Source organism: Schistocerca cancellata, chromosome 12 (genome assembly GCF_023864275.1).
Source record: "Schistocerca cancellata isolate TAMUIC-IGC-003103 chromosome 12, iqSchCanc2.1, whole genome shotgun sequence".
NCBI lineage: Eukaryota > Metazoa > Arthropoda > Insecta > Orthoptera > Acrididae > Schistocerca > Schistocerca cancellata.
Genome location: NC_064637.1, coordinates 133,665,607 through 133,671,871, shown reverse-complemented (window position 1 = coordinate 133,671,871; position 6,265 = coordinate 133,665,607). Strand labels below are relative to the sequence as shown.

General features: G+C 41.9%; 1 non-coding gene across 1 annotated transcript; it reads left to right on the top strand.

Annotated features, from left to right (window-relative positions):
* Positions 1 to 5,934: 5,934 nt before the first annotated feature.
* Trnat-ugu (transfer RNA threonine (anticodon UGU)) lies at positions 5,935 to 6,008 on the top strand. Its single transcript has one exon. It is a non-coding gene; the product is annotated as a tRNA-Thr (tRNA).
* The last annotated feature ends 257 nt before the right edge of the window (positions 6,009 to 6,265 follow it).

The window sequence follows — 6,265 nt, the reverse complement described above, 5'->3', positions numbered from 1 at the left end:
CTGTTAGCTTGTCTATTAGTTTCCTTTCATCACGAATAGAGCGACTAAAATCTAAGGCACCCTACAATAAACTTTAAACGTTTTATGTTCATTACGAGGCGAAATTTTTCAATGCCATCCGCATCAGTTCCACACAGATCTTCCAGACTTTATCTGTTAACTTTGTTAGCAACAATTAAAAAACAAGAGACTGATGATGGCTTTGAATTCAATAACATCTTTGATTTTACCCCTACCTCACGATGAAATGAAGCTTTGACGCTCTCAAAATGCTGATTTGAATACAAAACTACAATAGACAAAGTATAGTTATCTATGAGGCAATTACAGCATCACAAAGGCTGCTTTGGCTGCGCCTATTGGTCCAGGTAAATTTCGAGTAGTATTATCGTCTTCAAACAATATGCTTTGGATTTATTCAACATGATCTAGCACATCCCACTTACATAGATAAAATTCCTATAAAATAACGCAATCAGGCGCAGTGTATTAATTTGATATTTGACGTTCAGACACCGGCCACTTGCGATTAAACATTTCAAAAGAATTTAAGTGCATTTTACATTCTGGATTAGCTTTGTACAACTTACTACACTGATAAATAAATTGTTGAAATGAAATACGAAAGTGGGCAGTGGATAAAAATGAGCAATCGGCTCATATGCCATCAACAAAGAACTAGCGTCGATACTGAATCAAACAACAATGAAAAGCATACAGAGGAAAGAAGTTATAAAGAGAAGGCGCCAGTGCTGCCAATTGTTGACAAGTAATTTACAGATTCACACAACAATGAAAATCACACGGAGAAGGGAAACTTAACGAGAAGGCGCCAATACTGCGAATTGTTGAACAGTAATTTACAGAAAATTTCGACGTGTATCAAACTGAACAGCTGCGCCCGACGGAAGGATAATAAAAACTACGATACGTCCCTGAGACCTCTCAAGACCAAAATAATAATAAAACGCAGCAACAATGCAAAAGTTGTGGCACTAAATCTGGAAACAATGCACACGTGAACCGCCGCTTTTAAGGGCACGTGACGTCAGCGTAGCAGTTACAATAGTGGTAGCATCAAAGCTTCTCGAGGTAGCATCAAAGCTAATGGCAACAACAGCTGCAGTTTTTTGGTGGGGCGCGCCGCGTCGTGTGAAGCCGCCCGCCAGCGCTGCATTTCGCTCCTGATCCGCCCCGAATGAGTATACGCAGTAATACTACTCACACTCATGCGAATAATCATTATGCTCGTTCAGTCAGAGCTCTTGTGCAGTCGGTGCCTGTTTAAGTGATATTTATGAACCGTAATACCCATAAAAACGTACAATCTACCAGAATTTAAATGTCTTCTCAGCATGGAGGAATTTAAAGTGATCGATGATACAGATATTAAATTCCCTTCGACTCATCCGGTCTTCCAAAAACTGTCCGATGCTATGGCCGACATCAACTCGAAAATGTCTTCAAAACATATTTACTCAACAATTAAAGAAGATAGTCATGTTCTTCCTTTTGTCAGAAAAACCTTCAGGCTGGAATGTTTCGACAGCAAAGATGAGTCTTGGAATGCTTTTGGTTCTTCGTGCAATAAAGACATGACAAAGCAATTTGACCTACTACTGTCAGCAGAAAAATGGTCTACCATAAAACCAACAAACAGGAAACTTTGTAAGCCTTCAAGACTGGAAATAGGGAAATGGACCAATTTGATGGTTGATGAAATTTATGAACATCACAAAATTCCATGTGCCTTTTCTTTCAAATATGCATAAGTGTGTTAAAGCTCAAAGTACTTCTTAAAGATCAAAGGAAGATGCACAGAATGCGGAGCCACTTTCTAAGGGATTGGTCTGAAGAAGGCAAAAAAGGAAAAGGACATTCTAAACTGCAGACTTTCAAACTTTTCAGACGATAGTAATCACCTGAAAAGAAGACAACTTCGTGACCCATTCTTCTGTATATACATGGTGTTACAAAAAGGTACGGCCAAACTTTCAGGAAACATTCCTCACTCATAAATAAAGAAAAGATGTTATGTGGACGTGTGTCCGGAAACGCTTAATTTCCATGTTAGAGCTCATTTTAGTTTCTTCCACATACGCTCAATGGAGCACGTTATCATGATTTCATACGGGATACTCTACCTGTGCTGCTAATGTGCCTTTACAAGTACGACACAACATGTGGTTCATGCAGGGTGGAGCTCCTGCACATTTCAGTCGAAGTGTTCGTACGCTTCTCAACAACAGATTCGGTGACCGATGGATTGGTAGAGGCGGACCAATTCCATGGCCTCCACGCTCTCCTGACCTCAACCCTCTGCACTTTCATTTATGGAGGCATTTGAAAGCTCTTGTCTACGCAACCCCGTTACCAAATGTAGAGACTCTTCGTGCTCGTATTGTGGACGGCTGTGATACAATACGCCATTCTCCAGGGCTGGATCAGCGCATCAGGGATTCCATGCGACGGAGGGTGGATGCATGTATCCTCGCTAACGGAGGACATTTTGAACATTTCCTGTAACAAAGTGTTTGAAGTCACGCTGGTACTTTCTGTTGCTGCGTGTTTCCATTCCATGATTAATGTGATTTGAAGAGAAGTAATAAAATGAGCTCTAACATGGAAAGTAAGCGTTTCCGGACACATGTCCACATAACATATTTTCTTTCTTTGTGTGTGAGGAATGTTTCCTGAAAGTTTGGCCGTACCTTTTTGTAACACCCTGTATATTGGCTAAAAGATCAAAGTCAGTTGCACAATTATTATCAATCAACAGCACTATACGATTTAGTAGATGCTACACGTGACGTTGCATTTAGAGTTATTTCACGATTTGGGGATCTGTCGAACAGGGCTGGCTGTGTGGAGATTAAGATACCTGTATCAGTACATGTGCATCCGCGAAGTAAACGTCAGTAGAAAAGATCCAAATATCGTCAATCGATCATCAATCAGTTGCCCAATTTATCAGATGATATCTTCTAGGCATGACGCATCATTACTGTCATTTTCTTTATGGAAATTTTCAGATCTGGAGCTCTAAGACCAAAAATCATGGTAACTGATTTTGGTAAGGCTTTGTTGGTTGCCATTTCTAGAGAAATAGCCAATTGCTCGGACTTAACATATCATTTGGTGTTATAGTCTTATTGTTTTGCATGAAAGAGTAATTCTACAGTCGTGTTTGAGAATAGATTTGAACCATTTTATGGTCATGATATCGAGGTGGAAGTGCTTCTCAAGAGGTAAATCACTAGTCAACTTTATCTTCGCGTTTTGACCCATATTTACATGACAGATATTCGTGATATCGTAAGTGCTTTGCGCTCGCTTTTGATTGTTGCGTTAATATCGGTATTGATGAGTGTGCTCAAGAATAATCATCATTGGAACATCAGCGCCACCATAACATTATCAGAGGTGGCCTACGTCATTCATATATAGACGAAAAGAAAGATAAGAAAACTGATAATTTTGAAAACAATGACTGTCTTTTGGAATCAATTCTGAACTGTAAGGAATCTACTGCAAACGCGTGGATTGATAGGGAAAAACGTATCTACACTGAAGCTGAAGAGCTCGCGAATCAGGCTAAGGATGACAATCTCTGATGTGAATCCGTACAACATTCCTAATGCTGCAGAGATGCTAAAAGAGTTGATGTACTATGTACTACTGTAGACAGCTGTGATGTATCCTCCTTCCCATATTCCTTTATTCATTCGTCAGCAGCGACTGAAGGACAGTTTTCAAAATTAAAGACAATGGGCTTTGACAAGCTACCTTTACGAGGAGACAAAGTCATTTTTCAACATCTGAACTGGCTGCGTGAGGAAACAAAAATATTAGTGCCACTTACGACGGAAAAACAAGATTCAAAGCAAGCTGTGAAGCACAAACCAACTGAAGCATCACTGCCTTCCTATGAAGAAGAAAACTCTACATGAAAAAATAAACTGAATGTAACAATCCCCAAAAGCAAACTTCTACTCGATAATTCTGAGACCACGCTGAACAATACCTTACGAAGTGAGACCCCAACACGAAGATGGCAATGAGACAGTTAAAATTTTTAACAGTTTTGAATACAGATTTGCTCCTACTTGGAGCTCACTTGTTATGAATGCGGAGAACAACAGTCTCTCAATCAAGAGTGATAGTGTGTGTTTTCAGCGCTCTTCAGATGATAATTTACTGCTGAATTCTGACTCAAGAGATATTTCATTCCACAAAAGAATATCGCGAATCATACTTCACCAGGGATGTCACTGAAATTTCATCCTGTGGTTCGGAAACAGCGTAAAACCGAGACACCTGTAACAACAAAATGGAGTAGAGTGCAATGCTGAAAAAGCTTCAAAATCATATCATTGTCACATCGAGCACGCAAACGAAGAGCAAGGAAAACTACTTAGATGACTGCCCAAACTGGAATTCGACTAAGAAATTCATAGACATTAATTTGCCACTTTGCTTAAATGGGTCCTCAAGCAAATTCAAATCTGCTACCTACAACTTGGAGGGAACGTGCGGCTTCGATTCTTTGATGACATTAATGCAAGCGATATCATCCAGTGATGATTTCGAAAGTACCATTCGAATAGTGAGCCATCAATTTTATCTAGCTTTGGATGTTTTGGACATCCCCACTGCTAAGCATAGTAAGCAAACCAGTGTAACAACTAATCGTTAGATCACTGCAAGATTTCCTAACATCGCACCAAGCATCGGACCATATCTTCCTGAGTGGTTGAACAGATCTACAATATCAAGAGCTACAGCTGACAGGCACAGCACGGGGGCTGACCTTTCTAGACGTACGAGAGGTCTCTCATCGTGTCCAGCATGAAGGTTTATCTTTTAAGTTTCACCAGTATCAATGCTCAAAATACCTTCGAAGATCCTGGCTTCATCCTACGAAAGTTTCATGTTAGACAGGCCGAAGAGTAGTATTAACTCCGAGGCAGGAGTTCCTCGGGGTTCCAGTCTGGGTCCCTTCCTGTATACAGTGTACACTAATGATACGCTATGTGATCAAAAGTGTCCGGTCACACCCAAAAGCATCCACTTTCAATATTAGGTGCATTGCACTGTCGTCTACTGCCACGTTCTCCATATCAGCGACCTCACTAGATATTAGACATCGCGAGAGAGCGGACTTCGAACGTGGTCATGTGACTGGGTGTCACTTGCGTCATACGTCTGTACGCGACATTTCCACACTCCTGAACATCCCTAGGTTCAAAGTTTCCGATGTGACAGGGGAGTGTAAACGTGAAGGGACACATACAAAACAAAAGCATACAGGCCGACCAAATCTGTTGACTGACAGAGACCGCAGGCAGTTTAAGAGGGTAGTAATTTGTAATAGCAGACATCTATTCAGACCATTACAATGAAATTAACACCCTTAGCTGCTTACAGGCGTTGACATACGTCAACGGGGGACAGATGAAAATGTGTGCCCCGACCGGGACTCTAACCCGGGATCTTCTGCTTACATGACAGACGCTCTATTCATCTGAGCCACCGAGGACACAGAGGATAGCGCGACTGCAGGGATTTATCTCTGCCACGCCTCCCGCAAAACCCACATTCTCAACGTATTGTCCCGCACTACATTCGTAGTGCCCCCGCCCATTATACTCATTACTCGCGGCGCGTTGCCGATTCCCGTAAGAGTTCGGGGACTGTTTGTGCATTCGCACAGAAGAAGATGGTCAAGTGGCCGGAGAGCCTTTCTGTTCTTTCGGACATGTCCGAAAGAATGCACAAACAGTGCCCAAACTTACGGGAATCGGGAACGCGACGCGAATAATTAGTATAATGGGCGGGGGCACTACGAATGTAGTGCGGGACAATACGTTGACAATGTTGGTTTCGCAGTAGGCGTGCCAGAGATAAATCCCTGCAGTCGCTCTATTCTCTGTTTCCTCGGTGGCTCAGATGGATAGAGCGTCTGCCATGTAAGCAGGAAATCCCGGGTTCGAGTCCCGGTCGGGGCACACATTTTCACTGTCACCGTTGACGTATGTCAACGTCTGTAAGCAGCTAAGGGTGATGATTTCATTGTAATTTCATTCTAACGAACTGCATGTTCACCGATGGTATTTGTTCTTTCGGGCATGTCCGAAACAACAGATACCATCTTAGTATATCTATCCAGACCATCACACAGGAATTCCAAATTGCATCGGGATCCACTGCAAATACTATGATTGATAGGCGGGAGGTGAGGAAACTGATTTCATAGTTGAGCGGC